We start from the raw sequence: 25,891 nt of genomic DNA, 5'->3' as shown, positions 1-25,891 counted from the left end.
ATAGAGAAGGCACAATGCCCACTTAAGTACAAGAAGATTAAATCTTCTCTTTGTTGGCGGTTTGCTATGAGCGTTTCCTGAAAGATCAGTATTAGGTTCCAATGCACTACTGCAGCTTTACTCTATCCCTTGGACCTTTACATTGTCGATGAAACACAGAAATTGCGTCGGGATTTAATACAAGAGGCACAATGCCGTCTTAAGTACAAGAAAAGTGAATCTTCTCAATGTTTGTGGTTTGCTTTGAGCGATTCCTGGGAGATCAGTACTAGATTTCGATGCACTACTGTAACTTAACTCTATCCCTTGCACCTTCTCATTGACGATTAAACACAGATATTTCGTCGGGATTTAATACAAAATGCACAATGCCGACTTAAGCACAAGAAGAGTAGAACTTCTCATTGTTTGTGGTTAGCTTTGAGCGTTTCGTGGAAGATCAGTATTAGATTCCGATGCCATACTGCAGCTTTACTCTATCCCTTGCACCTTCAAATTAACTATGAAACACAGAAATAGCGTCGGGATCTAATACAAAATGCACAATGCCGACTTAAGTACAAGAAGAGTATTTCTTATCATTGTTTGTGGTTTGCTTTGAGCGTTTCGTGGATGATCAGTATTAGATTCCGATGCACTACTGCAGCTTTATTCTATACCTTGGACCTTCAGATAGACAATGAAACACAGAAATTGCGTCGGGATTTAAAACAAAATTTACAATGTCAACATAAGTACAAGAAAAGTAAATCTCCTCATTGTTTGTGGTTTGCTTAGAGCGTTTCCTGGGAGATCTGTATTAGTTTCCGATGCACTACTGCAGCTTTACTCTATCCCTTGGACCTTCAGATTGACGATGAAACACAGAAATTGCGTGGCGATTAAATAAAAATGGCACAATGCCGATATAAGTACAAGAGGGATAAATCATCTCATTGTTTGCGGTTTGCTTTGAACGTTTCCTGGGAGATCTGTATTGGATTCCGATGCCATACTGCAGCTTTACTCTATCCCTTGCACCTTCAAATTAACTATGAAACACAGAAATAGCGTCGGGATCTAATACAAAATGCACAATGCCGACTTAAGTACAAGAAGAGTATTTCTTATCATTGTTTGTGGTTTGCTTTGAGCGTTTCGTGGATGATCAGTATTAGATTCCGATGCACTACTGCAGCTTTATTCTATACCTTGGACCTTCAGATAGACAATGAAACACAGAAATTGCGTCGGGATTTAAAACAAAATTTACAATGTCAACATAAGTACTAGAAAAGTAAATCTCCTCATTGTTTGTGGTTTGCTTAGAGCGTTTCCTGGGAGATCTGTATTAGTTTCCGATGCACTACTGCAGCTTTACTCTATCCCTTGGACCTTCAGATTGACGATGAAACACAGAAATTGCGTGGCGATTAAATAAAAATGGCACAATGCCGATATAAGTACAAGAGGGATAAATCATCTCATTGTTTGCGGTTTGCTTTGAACGTTTCCTGGGAGATCTGTATTGGATTCCGATGCACTACTGCAGCTTTACCCTATCCCTTGGACCTTCACATTGACGATGAAACACAGAAATAGCGTCCGGATTTAATACAAAAGGCATAATGCTGACTTAAGTACAAGATGAGTTAATCTTATCATTGTTTGTGGTTTGCCTTGAGCGTTTCCTGCGACAATAGTATTAGATTCCGATGCACTACTGCAGCTTTACTCTATCCCTTGGACCTTCACATTGACGATGAAACACAGAAATTGCGTCGGGATTTAATACAAAATGCACAATGCCGATTTAGGTACAAAACGAGTAAATCTTCTCATTGTATGTGGTTTGCTTTGAGCGTTTCCTGTGAGATCAGTAGTAGATTGCGGTGCACTACTGTGGCTTTACTCTATCCCTTGGACCTTCACATTGACGATGAAACACAGATATTGTGTCGGGATTTAATACAAAAGGCACAATGCCGACATAAGCACAAGAAAGGTAAATCTTCTCGATGTTTGTGGCTTGCCTTAATTGATTCCTGGGAGATCAGGATTAGATTCGGATGCAATACTGCAGCTTTAATCTATCCCTTGGACCTACTTATTGACGATGAAACACAGAAATTGGGTCTGGATTTATTACAAAAGGCACATACTCGACATAAATACAAGAAGAGTAAATCACCTCATTGTTTGCGGTTTGCTTTGAACGTTTCCTGGGAGATCTGTATCAGATTCCGATGCACTACTGCAGCTCTACCCTACCCCTTGGACCTTCACATTGACGATGAACCACAGAAATAGCCTCGGGATTTAATACAGAAGGCAGAATGCTGACTTAAGTACAAGATGAGTAAATCTTCTCATTGTTTGTGGTTCGCTTTGAGCGTTTCCTGGGAGAATAGTATTATATTCCGATGCACTACTGCAGCTTTACTCTATCCCTTGGACCTTCACATTGACGATGAAACACAGAAATTGCGTCGGCAATTAATACAAAAGGAACAATGCCGACTTAAGTACAAGAATAGTAAATCTTCTCATTTTTAGTTGTTTGCTTTCAGAGGTTCCTGGGAGATCAGTATTAGATTCCGATGCACTACTGCAGCTTTACACTATCCCTTGGACCTTCACATTGACGATGAAACACAGATATTGCGTCGGGATTTATTACAAATCGCACATAGCCGATATAAGTACAAGAAGAGAAAATCTTCTCATTGTATGTAGTTTGCTTTGAGCGTTTCCTGGGAGATCTGTATTAGATTCCGATGCACTCCTGCAGCTTTACCCTATCCCTTGGACCTTCACGTTGGCGATGAAACACAGATATAGCGTCGGGATTTAATACAAAACGCAAAATGCACAGTTAAGTACAAGAGGAGTAAATCTTGTCATTGTTTTTGGATTGCTTTGAGCGATTCCTGTGAGATCAGTATTAGATTCCGGTGCACTACTGCAGCTTTAATCTATCCCTTGGACCTTTACATTGACGGTGAAACACAGATATTGCGTCGGGATTTAATACAAAAGGCACAATGCCAAATGAAGTACAAGAAGAGAAAATCTTCTCGAGGTTTGTGGTTTGCCTTGAGCGATTCCTGGGAGATCAGGATTAGATTCGGATGCAATACTGCAGCTTTAATCTATCCCTTGGACCTTCTTATTGACGATGAAACACAGAAATTGCGTCGGGATTTAATACAAAAGGCACAATGCCGACTTAAGTACAAGAAGAGTAAATCTTCTCCATGTTTGTGGTTTGCTTTGAGCGTTTCCTGGGAGATCAGTGTTACATTTCGATGCACTACTGCAGATTACTCAAACACTTGGATTATCACATTGTCGATCAAACTCAGAAATTGCGTCGGGATATAATAGAAAAGCCACAATGCCAACTTGAGTACAAGAACAATAAAACTTCCCACTGTTTGTGTTTTGTTTTGGGCGTTTCCTGGGATATCAGTATTACAATTCCGATGCACTACTGCAGCATTACTCTATCCCTTGGACCTTCATATTGACGATGATACACAGAAATTGCTTCGGGATTTAATACAAAATGCACAATGCCGACTTAAGTACTAGAAGAGTGAAACTTCTCATTGTTCGTGGTTTGCTTTGAGCGTTTCCTGGGCGATCAGTATTACATTCCGATAAACTACTGCAGCTTTACTCTATCCCTTGGACCTTCACATTGGAGATGAAACCCAGAAATTGCGTCGAGATTCAATACGAAAGGCACAATGCCGACTTACGTACAAGAAGATTAAAAATTCTCATTGTTTGTGGTTTGCTTTGAGCGTTTCCTGGGAGAATAGTATTATATTCCGATGCACTACTGCAGCTTTATTCTATCCCTTGGACCTTCACATTGACGATGAAACACAGAAATTGCGTCGGGATTTAATACAAAAGGCACAATGATGACTTAAGTACAAGAATAGTAAATCTTCTCATTTTTAGTGGTTTACTTTCAGAGATTCCTGGGAAATCAGTATTAGATTCCGATGCACTACTGCAGCTTTACTCTATCCCTTGGACCTTCACATTGACGATGAAACACAGATATTGCGTCGGGATTTATTACAAATTGCACATAGCCGATATAAGTACAAGAAGAGAAAATCTTCTCATTGTATGTAGTTTGCTTTGAGCGTTTCCTGGGAGATCTGAATTAGATTCCGATGCACTACTGCAGCTTTACCCTATCCCTTGGACCTACACATTGGCGATGAAACGCAGATATAGCGTCGGGATTTAATACAAAACGCACAATGCACACTTAAGTACAAGAGGAGTAAATCTTCTCATTGTTTTTGGTTTGCTTTGAGCGATTCCTGTGAGATCAGAATTGGATTCCGGTGCACTACTGGAGCTTTACTCTATCCCTTATACCTTTACATTGACGGTGAAACACAGATATTGCGTCGGGATTTAATACAAAAGGCACAATGCCAAATTAAGTACAAGAAGAGAAAATCTTCTCGTTGTTTGTGGTTTGCCTTGAGCGATTCCTGGGAGATCAGGATTAGATTCGGATGCAATACTGCAGCATTACTCTATCCCTTGGACCTTCATATTCACGATGGGACACAAAATTGCGTCGGGATTTAATACAAAAATCACAATGGCGACTTAAGTACAAGAAGAGTAAAACTTCTCATTGTTTGTGGTTTGCTATGAGCGTTTATCGGGAGATCAGTACTAGATTCCGACGCACTACTGCAGCTTTATTCTATCACTTGGACCTTCACATTGACGATGAAACACAGATATTGCGTCGGGAATCAATACAAGAAACACACTGCCGACTTATGTACAAGAGGACTAACTCTTCTCATTGTTAGTGGTTAGATTTGAGCGGTTCCTGGAAGATCAGTATTAGATTCCGATGCAGTACTGCAGCTTTACTCTATCCCAAGGACCTTCACATTGACGATGATACATAGAAATTGCGACGGGATTTAATACAAAAGGCACAATGCCGACTTAAGAACAAGAAGAGTAAATATTCTCATTGTTTGTGGTTTGCTTTGAGCGCTTCCTGGGCGATCAGTATTGGATTCCGATGCACTATTGCAGCTTTCCTCTATCCCTTGGACCTTCAAATTGACGATGAAACACAAAAAATGCGTAAGGATTTAATACAAAAGGCACAATGTCGACTTAAGTACAAGAAGAGTAAATATTTTCTTTGTTTTCGGTTTGCTTTGAGCGTTTCCTAGGAGTTCAGTATTAGATTCCGATGCTCTAGTGCACCTTCATTCTATTGCTTGGACCTTCACATTCACGATGTAACACAGATATTGCGTCGGGAATCAATACAAGAAGCACAATGCCGACTTATGTACAAGAGGACTAAATCTTCTCATTGTTAGTTTTTAGAATTGAGCGGTTCCTGGAAGATCAGTATTAGATTCCGATGCACTACTGCAGCCTTACTCTAACCCAAGGACCTTCCCATTGACGATGATACATAGTAATTGCGTCGGGATTTAATACAAAAGGCACAATGCTGACTTAAGTACGAAAGGGTTAAATCTTCTCATTGTATGTGGTTTGTTTGGGCGTTTTCTGTGGGATCAGTATTATATTCCGATGCACTACTGCAGCTTTACTCTATTCCTTGGACCGTCTCCCTGACGATGAAACACAGTATTTGCGTCGGGATTTAATACAAAAAGCACAATGCCGACTTAAGTACAAGAAGAGTAAATCTTCTCATTGTTTGTGGTTTGCTTTGTGCGTTTCCTGGGGGATCAGTACTAGATTCCGATGCACTACTGCAGCTTTATTCTATCGCTTGGACTTTCCTATTGTCGATGAAACACAGATAATGCGTCGGGAATTAATACAAATAGCACAATGCCGACTTAAGTACAAGAGGAGTTAATCTTCTCAATGTTAGTGGTTAGATTTGAACGGTTCCTGGAAGATCAGTATTAGATTCCGATGCACTACTGCAGCTATACTCTATACCTTGGACCTTCACATTGACGATGAAACACATAAAATGCGTCCGGATTTAATACAAAAGGCACAACGACGACTTAAGTAAAAGAAGAGTAAATCTTCTCATTGTTTATGGTTTGCTTTGAGCGTTTCCTGGAAGATCAGTATTAGATTCCGATGAACTACTGCAGCTTTACTGTATCCCTTGGACCTTCAGATAGACGATGAATCACAGATATTGCGTCGGGAATTAATACAAGAAGCACAATACCGACTAAAGTACAAGAGGAGTTAGTCTTCTCATTGTTAGTGGTTAGCTTTGAACGGTTCATGGAAGATCAGTATATGATTCCGATGCACTACTGCAGCTTTATTCTATCCCTTGTACCTTCACATTGACGATGACACATAGAAATTGCGTCGGGAATTAATACAAAAGGTACAATACTGACTTAAGTACAAAAAGGTTAAATCTTCTAATTGTATGTGGTTTCTTTAAATTTTTTCTGGGGGTCAGTATTAGATTCCGATGAACTACTGCAGCTTTACTCTATCCCTTGGACCTTCAGACTGACGATGAAACACAGATATTGCGTCGGGATTTAAAACAAAATTTACAATGTCAACTTAAGTACAAGAAGAGTAAATCTCACTGTTTGCGGTTTGCTTTGAGCGTTTCGTTGGAGATCAGTATTAGATTCCGATGCACTACTACAGCTTTACTCTATCCCTTGGACCTTCACATTGACGCTGGAACACAGAAATTGTGTCGGGCTCTAATACAAAAGGCACAATGCCGACTTAAGTATAAGAAGAGTAAATCTTCCATTGTTTGTGGTTTGTTTTGATCGTTTCCTGGGAGATCAGTATTAGATTCCGATACACTACTGCAGCTTTACTCTATCCCTTGGACCTTCACATTGACGATGAAAGACAGAAATTGCGTCCGGATTTAATACTAAAGGCACAATGAGGACTTAAGTAAAAGAAGGTTAAATCTTCTCATTGTTTGTGGTTTGTTTGAGCGTTTCCTGTTAGATCAGTAATAGATTCCGATACACTACTTCAGGTTTACACTATCCCTTGGACCTTCACATTGACGATGAAACAAAGAAATTGCCACGGGATTGAATACAAAAGGCACAATGCCGACGTAAGAACAAGAAGAGTAAATCTTGTCATTGTTTGTGGTTTGGTTTGAGCGTTTCCTGGAGAATCAGTATTAGATTTCGATGAACTACTGCAGCTTTACTGTATACCTTGGACCTTCAGATTGACGATGAAACACTGAAATTGGGTCGGGATTTATTACAAAAGGTATAATTCCGACTTAAGTACAAGAAGAGTAAATCTTCTCAATGTTTGTGGTTTGCTTTGAACGTTTCCTTGGGGATCAGTACTAGATTCTGATGCACTACTGCAGCTTTACTCTAGCCCTTGGACCTTCACATTGACGATCAAACACAGAAAATGCGTAAGGATTTATTACAAAAGGCACAATACCGACTTAAGTACAAGAAGAGTAAATATTCTCTTTGTTTGTGGTTTGCTTTGAGCGTTTCCTGGGGGATCAGTATTATATTCCGATGCACTACTGCAGCTTTACTCTATCCCTTTTACATTCAGATTGACGATTAAACACAGAAATTGCGTCGGAATTTAAAACAAAATTTACAATGTTAACTTAAGTACAAGGACAGTAAATATTCTTATTGTTTGTGGTTTGTTTTGACCGTTTCCTGGGAGTTCGGTATTAGGTTCCGATACACTACTGCAGCTTTACTCTATCCCTTGGACCTTCACATAGACGATGAAACATAGAAATTGCGTCCAGATTTAATACAAAAGGCACAATGACGACTTAAGTAAAAGAAGGTTAAATCTTCTCATTCTTTGTTGTTGTTTTGAGCGTTTCCTGTTAGATCTGTAATAGATTCCGATGCATTACGTCAGCTTTACACTATCCCTTGGACCTTCACATTGACGATGAAACAAAGAAATTGCGTCGGGATTTAATACAAAAGGCACAATGCCGACTTAAGCACAAGAAGAGTAAATCTTCTCATTGTTTGTGGTTTGCTTTGAGCGTTTCCTGGAAGATCAGTATTAGATTCCGATGAACTACTGCAGCTTTACTCTATCCCTTGGACCTTCAGATTGACGATGAAACACAGATATTGCGACGGGATTTAAAACAAAATTTGCAATGTCAACTTAAGTACAAGAAGAGTAAATCTTCTCACTGTTTGCGGTTTGCTTTGAACGTTTCCTGGGAGATCAGTATTAGATTCCGATGCACTACTGCAGCTTTACCCTATCCCTTGGACCTTCACTTTGACGCTGGAACACAGAAATTGTGTCGGGCTCTAATACAAAAGGCACAATGCCGACTTAAGTACAAGAAGAGTAAATCCTCTCATTGTTTGTGGTTTGCTTTGAGCGTTTCCTGGGAGATCAGTATTAGATTCCGATGCACTACTGGAGCTTTACTCCATCTCTTGAACCTTCACATTGACGATGAAACACAGAAACACCGTCGGGATTTAATACAAAAGGCACAATGCCGACTTAAGTGCAGGAGGAGTAAACCTTTACATTGTTTGTGATTTGCTTTGAGCGTTTCCCGTAAGATCAGTATTAGTTAGCGTCCCACTACTGCATCTTTACTCTATCCCTTGGACCTTCACATTGTCGATGAAACACAGAAATTGCGTCGGGATTTAATACAAAAGGCACAATGCCGACTTAAGTACAAGAAGAGTAAATCTTCTCAGTGTTTGTGGTTTGCTTTGAGCGTTTCCTGGAAGATCAGTATTAGATTCCGATGAACTACTGCAGCTTTACCCTATCCCTTCGACCTTCACATTGCCGATGAAAATCAGAAATTGCTTCGGGAATTAATACAAAAGTCACAATGCCGTTTTAAGTACAAGAAGAGTAATTTTACATTGGGTGATTTTTGCTTCGGGCGTTCCCTGGGAGATCAGTATTAGATTCCGATGCACTACTGCAGCTTTGCTCTATCCCTTGAACCTTCACATTCACGATGAAACACTGAAATTGCGTCGGGATTTATTAAAAAAGGCACAATGCACGCTTAAATACAAGGAGAGTAACACTACTCATTGTTTTTGGTTTCCTTTGAGCGTTTCCTGGGCGATCAATGTTAGATTCCGATGCACTACTGCTGCATTACTCTAACACTTGGACCTTCACATTCACGATGGAACACAAAAATTGCGTCGGGATTTAATACAAAAGGCACAATGCCGACTTAAGTACAAGAAGAGTAAATCTTCTCAATGTTTGTGGTTTGCTTTGAACGTTTCCTTGGGGATCAGTACTAGATTCTGATGCACTACTGAAGCTTTACTCTATCCCTTGGACCTTCACATTGCCGCAGATACATAGAAATTGCCTCGGGATTTAATACAAAAGGCACATTGCCGACTTAAGTACAAAAGGGATAATTCTTCTCATTGTATGTGGTTCGTTTGAGCGTTTTCTGGGGGATCAGTATAATATTCCGATGCACTACTGCAGCTTTACTCTATCCCTTGGAAAGTCACCCTGACGTGGAAACATAGAAATTGCGTCGGGGTATAATACAAAAAGCACAATGCCGGCTTAAGTACAGGAACAGTAAATCTTCTCATTGTTTGTGGTTTGCTTTGTGCGTTTCCTGGGGGTTCAGTACTAGATTCCGATGCACACTTGCAGCTTTATTCTATCGCTTGGACCTTCACATTGACGATGAAATACAGAAATTGCGTCCAGATTTAATACAAAAGGCACAATGATGACTTAAGTAAAAGAAGGTTAAATCTTCTCATTGTTTGTGGTTTGTTTGAGCGTTTCCTGTTAGATCTGTAATAGATTCCGATGCACTACGTCAGCTATACACTATCCCTTGGACCTTCACATTGACGATGAAACAAAGAAATTGCGACGGGATTTAATACAAAAGGTCCAATGCCGACTTAAGCACAAGAAGAGTAAATCTTCTCATTGTTTGTGGTTTGCTTTGAGCGTTTCCTGGAAGATCAGTATTAGATTCCGATGAACAACTGCAGCTTTACTCTATCCCTTGGACCTTCAGATTGACGATGAAACACAGATACTGCTTCGGGATTTAAAACAAAATTTACAATGTCAACTTAAGTACAAGAGGAGTTCATCTTCTCACTGTTTGCGGTTTGCTTTGAGCGTTTCCTGGGAGATCAGTATTAGATTCCGATGCACTACTGCAGCTTTACTATATCCCTTGGACCTTCACAATGACGCTGGAACACAGAATTTGTGTCGGGCACTAATACAAAAGGCATAATGCCGACGTAAGTACAAGAAGAGTAAATCCTATCATTTTTTGTGGTTTGCTTTGAGCGTTTACTGGGAGATCAGTATTAGATTCCGATGCACTACTGCAGCTTTACTCCATCTCTTGAACGTTCACATTGACGATGAAACACAGAAACACCGTCGCGATTTAATACAAATAGGCATAATGCCGACATAAGTACATGAAGAGTAAACCTTCTTATTGTTTGTGATTTGCTTTGAGCGTTTCCCGTAAGATCAGTATTAGTTCCGGTTCCACTACTGCAGCTTTACCCTATCCCTTGGACCTTCACATTGACGCTGGAACACAGAAATTGTGTCGGGAATTAATACAAAAGACACAATGCCAACTTGAGTATAAGCAGAATAAATCTTCTCATTGTTTGTGGTTTGCTTTGAGCGTTTCCTGGAAGATCAGTATTAGATTCCGATGAACTACTGCAGCTCTACTCTATCCCTTGGACCTTCAGATTGACGATGAAACACAGATATTGCGTCGGGATTTAAAACAAAATTTACAATGTGAGCTTAAGTACAAGAAGAGTAAATCTTCTCACTGTTTGCAGTTTGCTTTGAGCGTTTCCTCGGAGATCAGTATTAGATTCCGATGCACTACTGCAGCTTTACCCTATCCCTTGGACCTTCACATTGACGCTGGAACACAGAAATTGAGTCGGGCTCTAATACAAAAGGCACAATGCCGACTTAAGTACAAGAAGAATAAATCCTCTCATTGTTTGTGGTTTGCTTTGAGCGTTTCCTGGGAGATCAGTATTAGATTCAGATGCACTACTGGAGCTTTACTCCATTTCTTGAACCTTCACATTGACGATGAAACACAGACTCACCGTCGGGATTTAATACAAAAGGCACAATGCCGACTTAAGTACATGAGAAGTAAACCTTCTCATTGTTTGTGATTTGCTTTGAGCGTTTCCCGTAAGATCAGTATTAGTCCCCGTTCCACTACTGCATCTTTACTCTATCCCTTGGACCTTCACATTGTCGATGAAACACAGAAATTGCGTCGGGATTTAATACAAAAGGCACAATGCCGACTTAAGTACAAGAAGAGTAAATCTTCTCAGTGTTTTTGGTTTGCTTTGAGCGTTTCCTGGAAGATCAGTATTAGATTCCGATGAACTACTGCAGCTGTACCCTATCCCTTGGACCTTCACATTGCCGATGACAATCAGAAATTGCTTCAGGAATTAATACAAAAGTCACAATGCCGTTTTAAGTACAAGAAGAGTAAATCTTTTCATTGGTTGAGGTTTGCTTTGGGCGTTCCCTGGGAGATCAGTATTAGATTCCGATGCACTACTGCTGCATTACTCTAACACTTGGACCTTCACATTCACGATGGAAGACAAAAATTGCGTCGGGATTTAATACAAAAGGCACAATGCCGACTTAAGTACAAGAAGAGTAAAACTTCTCATTGTTTGTGGTTTGCTTTGAGCGTTTATCGAGAGATCAGTACTAGATTCCGATGCACTACTGCAGCTTTATTCTATCGCTTGGACCTTTACATTGACGATGAAACACAGATAGTTCGTCGGGAATTAATACAAAAAGCACAATGCCGACTCATCTACAAGAGGATTTATTCTTCTCATTGTCAGTGGTTAGATTTGAGCGGTTCCTGGAAGATCAGTATTAGATTCCGATGCACTACTGCAGCTTTACTCTATCCCTTGGACCTTCACATTGACGCAGATACATAGAAATTGCGTCGGGATTTCATACAAAAGGCACAATGCCGACTTAAGTACAAAAGGGTTAAATCTTCTCATTGTATGTGGCTTGTTTGAGCGTTTTCTGGGGGATCAGTATAATATTCCGATGCACTACTGCAGTTTTACTCTATCCCTTGGACCGTCACCCTGACGTGGAAACATAGAAATTGCGTCGGGATATAATACAAAAGGCACAATGCTGACTTAAGTACAAAGAGGTTAAATCTTCTCACTGTATGTGGTTTGTTTGACCTTTTTCTGGGGGATCAGTATTATATTCCGATGTACTACTGCTGCTTTACTCTATCCCTTATACCTTCAGATTGACGATTAAACACAGTTATTGCGTCGGGGTTTAAAACAAAATTTACAATGTCGACTTAAGTACAAGGAGAGTAAATCTTCTCATTCTTTGTGGTTTGCTTTGAGCGTTCCCTGGGAGATCAGCATTAGATTCCGATGCACTACTGCAGCTTTACTCTATCCCTTGGACCTTCAGATTGACGATGAAACACAGATATTGAGCCGGGATTTATAAAAAGTTTACAATGTCAACTTAAGTACAAGAAGAGTAAATCTTCTCACTGTTTGCGGTTTGCTTTAAGCGTTTCCTGGGAGATCACTATTAGATTCCGATGCACTACTGCAGCTTTACTCTATCCCATGGACCTTCACATTGACGCTGGAACTCAGAAATTTTTACGGTCTCTAATACAAAAGGCACAATGCCGACTTAAGTACAAGAAGAGAAAATCTTCTCACTGTTTGTGGTTTGCCTTGAGCGTTTCCTGGGAGACCAGTATTAGATTCCGATGCACTACTGCAGCTTTACTCTAACACTTGGACCTTCACATTCACGATGGAACACTGAAATTCGGTCGGGATTCAATACAAACAGCACAATGCCGACCTAAATACAAAAAGGTTAAATCTTCTCATTGTATATGGATTGTTTGAGCGGTTCCTGGGAGATCAGTATTACATTCTGATGCACTACTCCAGCTTTACTCCTTCCCTTGGTCCTTCACCCTGTCGATGAAACACAGAAATTGCGCCGGGATTTAATACAAAAGGTACAATGCCAACTTGAGTACAAGCAGAGTAAATCTTCTAATTGTTTGTGGTTTACTTTGAGCGTTCCCTGGGAGATCAGTATTAGATTCCGATGCTCTAGTGCACCGTCACTCTATCGCTTGGACCTTCCCATTGACGATGAAACACAGATTTTGCGTCGGGAATTAATACAAAATGCACAATGCCGACTTAAGTGCCAGAGGAGTTAATCTTCTCATTGTTAGTGGTTAGATCTGAACGGTTCCTGGATGATCAGTATTAGATTCCGATGCACTACTGCAGCTTTACTCTATCCCTTGGACCTTCACATTGACGATGATACTTAGAAATTGCGTCATGATTTAATACAGAAGGCACAATGCTGACTTAAGTACAAAAAGGTTAAATCTTCTCACTGTATGTGGTTTGTTTGAGCGTTTTCTGGGGGATCAGTATTATTTTCCGATGCACTACTACAGCTTTACTCTATATCTTGGACCTTCAGATTGACGATTAAACACAGAAATTACGTCGGGATTTAAAACAAAATTTACAATACCAACTTAAGTACAAGGAGAGTAAATCTTCTCATTGTTTGTGGTTTGTTTTGAGCATTTGCTGGGAGATTGGTATTAGGTTCCGATGCACTACTGCAGCTTTACTCTATCCTATGGACCTTCACATTGACGATGAATCAATGAAATTGCGTCCAGATTTAATACAAAAAACACAATGACGACTTAAGTAAAAGAAGGTTAAATCTTCTCATTGTTCGTGGTTTGTTTGAGTGTTTCCTGTTAGATCAGTAATAGATTCCGATGCACTACGTCAGCTCTACACTATCCCTTGGACCTTCACATTGACGATGAAACAAAGAAATTGCCACAGGATTTAAAACAAACGGCACAATGCCGACTTAACAACAAGAAGAGTAAATCTTCTCATTGTTTGTGGTTTGCTTTTAACGTTTCCTGGAAGATCAGTATTAGATTCCGATGCACTACTGCAGCTTTACTCTATCCCTTCGACCTTCACATTGACGATGAAACACAGAATTTGCTTCGGGATTTAATACAAAAGGCAAAATGCCGACTTAAGTACAAGAAGAGTAAATCTTCTCATTGGTTGTGGTTTCATCTCAGAGTTTTTTGGTAGATCAGTATTAGATTCCGATACACTACTGCAGGTTTACTCTATGCCTTACACCTACACATTGACGACGAAACACAGAAATTGCGTCGGGATTTATTACAAAATGCACAATGCACACTTAAATACAAGGAGAGTAATACTACTCATTGTTTGTGGTTTCCTTTGAGCGGTTTCTGGGAGATCAATGTTAGATTCCGATGCACAACTGCTTCTTTACTCTAACACTTGGACCTTCACATTCACGATGGAACACAAAAATTGCGTCGGGATTTAATACAAAAGACACAATGCCGACTTAATAACAAGAAGAGTAATACTTCTCATTGTTTGTGGTTTGCTTTGAGTGTTTATCGGGAGATCACTACTAGATTCCGATGCACTACTGCAGCTTTATTCTATCGCTTGGGCCTTCACATTGACGATGTATCGCAGATATTGCGTCGGGAATCAATACAAAAAGCACAATGCCGACTTATGTACAAGAGGAGTTAATTAATCTTCTCATTGTTAGTGGTTAGCTTTGAACGGTTCCTGGAAGATCAGTATTAGATTCCGATGCACTACTGCAGCTTTACTCTATCCCTTGGACCTTCACATTGACGATGATACATAGAAATTGCGTAGGGATTTAATACAAAAGGCACAATGCAGACTTAAGTACAAAAAGGTTAAATCTTCTCGTTGAATGTGGTTTGTTTGAGCGTTTTCTGGGGGATCAGTATTATATTCCGATGGACTACTGCAGCTTTACTCAATCCCTTGGACCTTCACATTGACGATGAAACACAGAAATAGCGTCCGGATTTATTACAAAAGGCACAATGACGACTTAAGTAAAAGAAGGTTAAATCTTCTCATTGTGTGTGGTTTGTTTGAGCGATTCCTGTTAGATCAGTAATAGATTCCGATGCACTACTTCAGCTTTACACCATGCCTTGGACCTTCACATTGACGATGAAACAAAGACATTGCCACGGGATTTAATACAAAAGGCACAATGCTGACTTAAGTACAAGAAGAGTAAGTCTTCTCATTGTTTGTGGTTTGCTTTGAGCATTTCCTGGAAGATCAGTATTAGATTGCGATGAACTACTGCAGCTTTAGTCTATCCCTTGGACCCTCAGATTGACGATGAAACACAGATACTGCGTCGGGATTTAAAACAAAATTTACAATGTCACCTTGAGTACAAGTAGAGTAAATCTTCTCACTGTTTGCGGTTTGCTTTAAGCGTTTCCTGGGAGACCAGTATTAGACTCCGATGCACTACTGCAGCTTGACTCCATCTCATGAAACTTCACATTGACGATGGAACACAGAAATTTCGCTGGGCTCTAATACAAAAGGCACAATGCCGACTTAAGTCAAGAAGAGTAAATATTCTCATAGTTTGTGGTTTGTTTTGAGCGTTTCCTGGGAGATCAGTATTAGATTCCGATGCACTATTGCAGCTTCAGTCTATCCCTTGGACCTTCACATTGACGATGAAACACAGAAATTGCGTTGGGATTTAATACAAAAGGCACAATGCCAACTAAAATACAAAAAGGTTAAATCTTCTCATTGTATATGAATTGTTTGAGCGTTTCCTGGGAGATCAGTATTAGATTCCGATGCACTACTGCTGCTTTACTCCATCGCTTGGTCATTCACCCTGACGATGAAACACAGAAATTGCTTCGGGATTTAATACAAAAGGGTCAATGCCGACTTAAGTACCAGAAGAGTAAATCTTCTCATTCTTTGTGGTTTGCTTTGAGCGTTTCCTTGGGGATCAGTACTAGATTCCGATGCACTACTGCAGCTTTACTCTATCCCTTGGACCTTCACATTGACGATGAAACACAGAAAATGTGTAAGGATTTAATACAAAGGGCACAATGCCGACGTAAGTACGAGAAGAGTAAATATTCTCTTTGTTTGTGGTTTGCTTTGTGCGTTTCCTGGGTGATCAGTACTAGATTCCGATGCACTACGGCAGCTTTATTCTATCGCTTGATCATTCACATTGACGGTGAAACACAGATATTGCGTCGAGAATTAATACAAAAAGCACAATACCGAATTATGTACAACAGGATATAATCTTCTCATTGTTAGTGGTTAGCTTTGAACGGTTCCTGGAAGATCAGTATTTGATTCCAATGCACCACTGCAGCTTTATTCTATCCCTTGGACCTTCACATTGACGATGACACTTAGAATTTGCGTCGGGATTTAATACAAAAGGCACAATGCTGACTTAAGTACAAAAAGGTTAAATCTTCTCATTGTGTGTGGTTTGTTTGAGCTTTTTCTGGGGGATCAGTATTATATTCCGATGCACTACTGCTGCTTTCCTATATCCCTTGGACCTTCAGATTGACGACTAAACACAGAATTTTCGTCGGGATTTAAAACAAAATTTACAATGTCAACTTAAGTACAAGGAGAGTAAATCTTCTCATTGCTTGTGGTTTGCTTTGAGCGTTCCCTGGGAGATCAGTATTAGTTTCCGATGCACTACTGCAGCTTTACTCTATCCCTTGGACCTTCACATTGACGATGAAAGACAGAAATTGCGTCCTGATTTAATACTAAAGGCACAATGACGACTTAAGTAAAAGAAGGTTAAATCTTCTCATAGTTTGTGGTTTGTTTGAGCGTTTTTTGTTAGATCAGTAATAGATTCCGATGCACTACTTCAGTTTTACGCTATCCCTTCGACTTTCACATTGACGATGAAACGAAGAAATTGCCACGGGATTTAATACAAAAGGCACAATGCCAACTTAAGAACAAGATGAGTAAATCTTCTCATTGTTTGTGGTTTGTTTTGAGCCTTTCCTGGAAGATTAGTATTAGATTCCGATGAACTACTGCAGCTTAACTGTATCCCTTGCACATTCACATAGACGCTGGAACACAGAAATTGTGTCGGGCTCTAATACAAAAGGCACAATGCCGACTTAAGTACGAGAAGAGTAAATCTTCTCATTGTTTGTGGTTTGCTTTGAGCGTTTCCTGGGAGATCAGTAATAGATTCCGATGCACTACTGCAGCTTTACTCTAACACTAGGACCTTCACATTCACGATGGAACAGTGAAATTGCGTCGGGATTTAATACAAACAGCACAATGCCGACCTAAATACAAAAAGGTTAAATCTTCTCATTGAATATGGATTGTTTGAGGGTTTCCTGGGAGATCAGTATTAGATTCCGATGCACTACCGCAGCTTTACTCCATCTCTTGGTCCTTCACCCTGACGATGAAACACAGTAATTGCGTCGGGATTTAATACAAAAGGTTCAATGCCGACTTAAGTACAAGAAGAGTAAATCTTCTCATTGTTTGTAGTTTGCTTTGAGCGTTTCCTTGGGGATCAGTACTAGATTCCGATGCGCTACTGCAGCTTTACTCTATCTCTTGGACCTTCACATTGACGATCGAACACAGAAAATGCGTCAGGATTTAATACAAATGCACAATTCCGACTTAAGTACAAGAAGAATAAATATTCTCTTTGTTTGTGGTTTGCTTTGAGCGTTTCCTGGGAGTTCAGTATTAGATTCCGATGCTCTAGTGCGCCGTCACTCTATCGCTTGGACCGTCCCATTGACGATGAAACACAGATTTTTCGTCGGGAATTAATACAAAAAGCACAATGCCGACTTAAGTACAACAGAAGTTAATCTTCTCATTGTTAGTGGTTAGCTTTGAACGGTTCCTGGAAGATCAGTATTAGATTACGATGCACTACTGCAGCTTTACTCTATCCCTTGGACCTTCACATTGACGATGATATATAGAGATTGCGTCGGGATTTAATACAGAATGCACAAAGCTGACTTAAGTACAAAAAGGTTAAATCTTCTCATAGTAAGTCTTTTGTTTGAGCGTTTTCTGGGGGATCAGTATTATATTCCGATGCACTACTGCAGCTTTACTCTATCCCTTGGACGTTCAGATTGACGATTAAACACAGAAATTGCGTCGGGATTTAAAACAAAATTTAAAATGTTAACTTAAGCACAAGGAGAGTAAATCTTCTCATAGTTTGTGGTTTGCTTTGAGCGTTTCCTGGGAGATCGGTATTAGGTTCCGATGAACTACTGCAGCTTTACTCTATCCCGTGGACCATCACATTGATGATGAAACACAGAAATTGCGTCCAGATTTAATACAAAAGCACAATGACGACTTAAGTAAAAGAAGATTAAATCTTCTCATTGTTTCTGGTTTGTTTGAGCGTTTCCTGTTAGATCTGTAGTAGATTCCGATGCGCTACGTCAACTGTACACTATCCCTTGGACCTTCACATTGACGATGAGACAAAGTAGTTGCAACGGGATTTAATACAAAAGGTACAATGCCGACTTAAGAACAAGAAGAGTAAATCTTCTCATTGTTTGTGGTTTGCTTTGAGCGTTTCCTGGAAGATCAGTATTAGATTCCGTTGAACTACTGCAGCTCTACTCTATCCCTTGGGCCTACAGATTGACGATGAAACACAGATATTGCGTCGGGATTTAAAACAAAATTTACAATGTCAACTTAAGTACAAGAAGAGTAAATCTTCTCACTGTTTGCGGTTTGCTTTGAGCGTTTCCTGGGAGATCAGTATTAGATTCCGATGCACTACTGCAGCTTTACTCAATCCCTTGGACCTTCGCATTGACGCTGGAATACAGAAATTGTGTCGGGCTCTAATACAAAAGGCACAATGCCGACTTAACTACAAGATGAGTAAATCCTCTCATTGTTTGTGGTTTGCTTTGAGCGTTTCCTGGGAGATCAGTATTAGATTCCGATGCACTACTGCAGCTTTACTCCATCTCTTGAAACTTCACATTGACGATGAAACACAGAAATTGCGTCGGGAATTAATACAAATGGCACAATGCCAACTTGAGTACAAGCAGAGTAAATCTTCTCATTGTTTATGGTTTACTTTGAGCGCTTCCTGGGAGATCAGTATTAGATTCCGATGCACTACTGCAGCTTTACTCTATCCCTTGGACCTTCACATTGACGATGAAACACAGAAATTGCGTCGGGATTTAATACAAAATTCACAATGCCGACTTAAAGATAAGAAGGGTATATCTACTCATTGTTTGTAGTTAGCTTTGAGCGTTTCCTGGGAGATCAGCATTAGATTGCGATGCACTACTGCAGCTTTACTCTATCCCTTGCACCTTCACATTGTCGATGAAACACAGATATTGCGTCGGGATTTAATACAAAATGCACAATGCCGAATTAAGTACATGAAGAGTAAATCTTCTCAGTGTTTGTGGTTTGCTTGGAGCTTTTCCTGGAAGATCGGTATTAGATTCCGAAGAACTACTGCAGCTTTACCCTATCCCTTAGACCTTCACATTGCCGATGAAACTCAGAAATTGCTTCGGGAATTAATACAAAAGGCACAATGCCGTTTTAAGTACAAGAAGAGTAAATCTTTTCATTGAATGAGGTTTGCTTTGGGCGTTCCCTGGGAGATCAGTATTGCATTCTGGTGCACTACTGCAGGTTTACTCTATCCCTTGGAACTAAACATTGACGACGAATCACAGAAATTGCGTCGGGATTTATTACAAAAGCCACATTGCACACCTAAATACAAGGAGAGTAACACTACTCGTTGTTTTTGGTTTCCTTTGACCGTTTCCTGGGCGATCAATGTTAGATTCCGATGCACTACTGCTGCTTTACTCTAACACTTGGACCTTCACATTCACGATGGAACACAAAATTTGCGTCGGGATTTAATACAAAAGGCACAATGCCGTCTTAAGTACAAGAAGAGAAAAACATCTCATTGTTTGTGGTTTGCTTTGAGCGTTTATCGGGAGATCAGTAGTAGATTCCGTTGCACTACTGCAGCTTTATTCTATCGCTTGGACCTTCAAATTGACGATGAAACACAGATATTTCGTCGGGAATTAATACAAAAAGCACAATGCCGACTCATGTACAAGAGGATTTAATCTTCTCATTGTTAGTGGTTAGATTTGAGCAGTTCCTGGAAGATCAGTATTAGATTCCGATGCACTACTGCAGCTTTACTCTATCCCTTGGACCTTCACATTGACGCAGATACATAGAAATTGCGTCGGGATTTAATACAAAAGGCACAATGCCGACTTAAGTACAAAAGGGTTAAATCTTCTCATTGTATGTGGTTTGTTTGAGCGTTTCCTGGGAGATCAGTAATAGATTCCGATGCACTACTTCAGCTTTACACTATCCCTTGGACCTTCACATTGACGATACAACAAAGCAAATGCCACGGGATTTATTACAAAATGCACAATGCCGACTTAAGAACAAGAAGAGTAAATCTTCTCATTGTTTGTGGTTTGCTTTGAGCGTTTCCTGGAAGATCAGTATCAGATTCCGATGCACTACTGCAGCTTCACTCTAACACTTGGACCTTGACATTCGCGATGGAACATTGTAATTGCGTCGGGATTTAATACAAACAGCACAATGCCGACCTAAATACAAAAAGGTTAAATCTTCTCATTGTATATGGATAGTTTGAGCGTTTCCTGGGAGATCAGTATTTGATTCCGATGCACTACTGCAGCTTCACTCCATCCCTTGGTCCTTCACCCTGACGGTGAAACACAGAAATTGCGTCGGGATTTAATACAAAACTTACAATTTCAACTTAAGTACAAGGAGAGTAAATCATCTCAATTCTTGTGTTTTGCTTAGAGCGTTCCCTGGCAGATCAGTATTAGATTCCGATGCACTACTGCAGCTTTACTCTATCCCTTGGACCTTCACATTAACGATGAAAGACAGAAATTGCGTCCGGATTTAATACTAAAGGCACAATGACGACTTAAGTAAAAGAAGGTTAAATCTTCTCATTGTTTGTGGTTTGTTTGAGCGTTTTCTGTTAGATCAGTAATAGATTCCGATGCACTACTTCAGCTTTACACTATCCCTTGGACCTTCACATTGACGATACAACAAAGCAAATGCCACAGGATTTATTACAAAAGGCACAATGCCGATTTAAGAACAAGAAGAGTAAATCTTCTCATTGTTTGTGGTTTGCTTTGAGCGTTTCCTGGAAGATCAGTATCTGATTCCGATGCACTACTGCAGCTTCACTCTAACACTTGGACCTTCACATTCGCGATGGAACATTGAAATTACGTCGGGATTTAATACAAACAGCACAATGCCGACCTAAATACAAAAAGGTTAAATCTTCTCATTGTATATGGATAGTTTGAGCGTTTCCTGGGAGATCAGTATTTGATTCCGATGCACTACTGCAGCTTCACTCCATTCCTTGGTCCTTCACCCTGACGGTGAAACACATAAATTGCGTCGGGATTTAATACAAAAGGTACAATGTCGACCTAAGTACAAGAAGAGTAAATCTTCTCATTGTTTGTGGTTTGCTTTGAGCGTTTCCTTGGGGATCAGTACTAGATTCCGAAGCACTACTGCAGCTTTACTCTATCCCTCGGACCTTCACATTGACGATGAAACACAGAAATTGCGTCCAGATTTAATACAAAAGGCACTATAACGACTTAAGTAAAAGAAGGTTAATTCTTCTCATTGTTTGTGGTTTGTCTGAGCGTTTCCTGTCAGATCAGTAATAGATTCCGATGCACTACGTCAGCTTTACACTATCCCTTGGATCTTCAAATTGACGATGAAACAAAGAAATTGCCACGGGATTTAATACAAAAGGCACAATGCCGACTTAAGAACAAGAAGAGTAAATCTTCTCACTGTTTGTGGTTTGCTTTCAGCGTTTCCTGGAAGATCGGTATAAAATTCCGATTAACTACTGCAGCTTTACTCTACCCCTTGGACCTTCAGATTGACGATGAAACACAGAGATTGCGTCGGGATTTGAAACAAAATTTACAATGTCAACTTAAGTACAAGAAGAGTAAATCTTCTCACTTTTTGCGGTTTGCCTTGAGCGTTTCCTGGGATATCAGTATTAGGTTCCGATGCACTACAGCAGCTTTACTCTATCCCTTGGACCTTCACATTGACGCTGGAACACAGAAATTGTGTCGGGCTCTAATATAAAAGGCACAATGCCGACTTAAGTACAAGAAGAGTAAATCCTCTCATTGTTTGTGGTTTGCTTTGAGCGTCTCCTTGGAGTTCAGTATTAGATTCCGATGGTCTACTGCAGCTTTACTCCATCTCTTGAACCTTCACATTGACGATGAAACACAGAAATTGCGTCGGGAATTAATACAAAAGGCAGAATGCCAACTTGAGTACAAGCAGAGTAAATCTTCTCAATGTTTGTGGTTTACTTTGAGCGTTTCCTGGGAGATCAGTATTAGATTCCGGTGCACTACTGCAGCTTTACTCTATCTCTTGGACCTTCACATTGACGATGAAACACAGAAATTGCGTCGGGATTTAATACTAATTTCACAATGCTGACTTAAGTACAAGAAGGTAAATCTACTCATTGTTTGTAGTTAGCTTTGAGCGTTTCCTGGGAGATCAGTATTAGATTGCGATGCACTACTGCAGCTTTACTTTATCCCTTGGACCTTCACATTGACGATGAAACACAGAAATTGCGTCGGGATTTAATACAAAAGGCACAATGCCGACTTAAGTACAAGAAGAGTAAATCTTCTCAGTGTTTGTGGTTTGCTTTGAGCGTTTCCTGGAAGATCAGTATTAGATTCCGATGCACTACTGCAGCTTTACTCTATCCCTTGAACCTTCACATTGTCGAAGAAACACTGAAATTGTGTCGGGATTTATTATAAAAGGCACAATGCGGACTGAAGTACATGATGAGTAAGTCTTCTCAATGTTTGGGGCTTGCTTTGAGCGTTTCCTGGAAGATCAGTATTAGTTCCCGATGCACTACTCCAGCTTCACTCTATCCCTTGGACCTTCACATTGACGATGAAACATAGAATTTGCGTCCAGACTTAATACAAAAGGCACAATGCCGACGTAAGTACAAGAAGAGTAAATCTTCTCAATGGTTGTGGTTTCCTTTCAGAGCTTCCTGGGAGATCAGTATTAGATTCCGATGCACTACTGCAGGTTTACTCTATCCCTTGGACCTACACATTGACGACGAAACACAGAAATTGCCTCGGGATTTATTACAAAAGGCACAATGCACACTTAAATACAAGGAGAGTAACACTGCTCATTGTTTTTGGTTTCCTTTGAGTGTTTTCTGGGCGATCAAAGTTAGATTCCGATGCACTACTGCTGCTTTACTCTAACACTTGGACCTTCACATTCACGATGGAACACAAAAATTGCGTCGGGATTTAATATAAAAAGGCACAATGCCGACTTCAGTACAAGAAGAGTAAAACTTCTCATTGTTTGTGGTTTGCTTTGAGCGTTTATCGGGAGATCAGTACTAGATTCCGATGCACTACTGCAGCATTATTCTATCGCTTGGACCTTCACATTGACGATGAAACACAGATATTTCGTCGGGAATTAATACATAAAGCACAATGCCGGCTCATGTACAAAAGGATTTAGTCTTCTCACTGTTAGTGGTTAGGTTTGAGCGGTTCCTGGAAGATCAGTATTAGATTCCGATGCACTACTGCAGCTTTACTCTATCCCTTTGACCTTCACATTGACGCAGATACATAGAAATTGCGTCGGCATTTAATACAAAAGGCACAATGCCGACTTAAGTACAAAAGGGTTACATCTTCTCATTGTATGTGGTTTGTTTGAGCGTTTTCTGGGGGATCAGTATTATATTCCGATGCACTACTGCAGCTTTACTACTCTATCCCTTGGACCGTCACCCTGACGATGAAACACAGAAATTGCGTCGGGATTTAACACAAAAAGCACAATGCCGACATAAGTACAAGAAGAGTAAATCTTCTCATTGTTTGTGGTTTCCTTTGTGCGTTTCCTGGGGGATCAGTACTAGATTCCGAAGCACTACTGCAGCTTTATTCTATCGCTTGGACCTTCACATTGACGATGAAACACAGATATTGCGTCGGGAATTAATACAAAACAGCACAATGCCGTCTTACGTACAAGAGGAGTTAATCTTCTCATTGTTAGTGGTTAGCTTTGAACGGTTCCTGGAAGATCAGTACTAGATTCCGATGCACTACTGCAGCTGTACTGTATCCCTTCTACCTTCACATTGACGATGATACATAGAAATTGCGTCGGGATTTAATACAGAAGGCAGAATGCTGACTTATGTACAAAAAGGTTAACTCATCTCATTGTATGTGGTTTGTTTGAGCGGTTACTGGGGGATCAGTATTATATTCCGATGCACTACTGCAGCTTTTGTCTATCCCTTATACCTTCAGATTGACGATTAATTACAGAAATTGCGTCGGGATTTAAAACAAAATGTACAATGTCAACTTAAGTACAAGGAGAGTAAATCTTCTCATTGTTTGTGGTTTGTTTGAGCGTTTCCTATTGGATCAGTAATAGATCCCGATGCACTACTTCAGCTTTACACTATCCCTTGGACCTTCACTTTGACGATGAAATAAAGAATTAGCCACCGGATTTAATACAAATGGCACAATGCCGACTTAAGGACATGAAGAGTAAATCTTCTCAGTGTTTGTGATTTGCTTTGGGCGTTTCCTGGAAGATCAGTATTAGATTCCGATGAACTACAGCAGCTTTACCCTATCCCTTGGACCTTCACATTGCTGATGAAAATCAGAAATTGCTTCGGGAATTAAAACAATGGCACGATGCCATTTTAAGTACAAGAAGAGTTAATCTTTTCACTGGATGGGGTTTGCTTTGGTCGTTCCCTGGGAGATCAGTACTAGATTCCGATGCACTACTGCAGCTTTACTCTATCCCTTGGACCTTCACATTGACGATGAAACACAGAATTTGTATCGGGATTTAATACAAAAGGCACAATGCCGACGTAAGTACAAGTAGAGTAAATCTTCTCATTGGTTGTGGTTTCATTTCAGAGTTTCCTGGGAGATCAATATTACATTCCGATGCCCTACTGCAGGTTTACTCTATCCCTTGGACCTACACATTGACGACGAAACACAGAAATTGCGTCGGGATTTATTACTAAAGGCACAATGCACACTTAATTACAAGGAGAGTATCACTACTCATTGTTTTTGGTTTCCGTTGAGTGTTTCCTGGGAGATCAAAGTTAGATTCCGATGCACTACTGCTGCTTTACTCTCTCCCTTGGACCTTCACATTGACGCAGATACATAGAAATTGCGTCGGGATTTAATACAAAATGCACAATGCCGACTTAAGTACAAAAGGGTTACATCTTCTCATTGTATGTGGTTTGTTTGAGCGGTTTCTGGGGGATCAGTATTATATTCCGATGCACTACTGCAGCTTTACTCAATCCCTTGGACCTTCACATTGACGATTAAACACAGAAATTGCGTCGGGATTTAAAACAAAATGTACAATGTCAACTTAAGTACAAGGAGAGTAAATCTTCTCATTGTTTGTGGTTTGTTTTGAGCGTTTTCTGGGAGATTAATATTAGGTTCTGATGCACTACTGCAGCTTTACTCTATCTCTTGAACCGTCACATTGACGATGAAACACAGAATTTGCGTCCAGATTTAATACAAAAGGCACAACGACGACTTAAGTAAAAGAAGGTTAAATCTTCTCATTGTTTGTGGTTTGTTTGAGCGTTTCCTATT

Source organism: Schistocerca piceifrons, chromosome 2 (assembly GCF_021461385.2).
Source record: "Schistocerca piceifrons isolate TAMUIC-IGC-003096 chromosome 2, iqSchPice1.1, whole genome shotgun sequence".
Taxonomy (NCBI): domain Eukaryota; kingdom Metazoa; phylum Arthropoda; class Insecta; order Orthoptera; family Acrididae; genus Schistocerca; species Schistocerca piceifrons.
Note: the sequence above shows the minus strand (reverse complement) of the source record.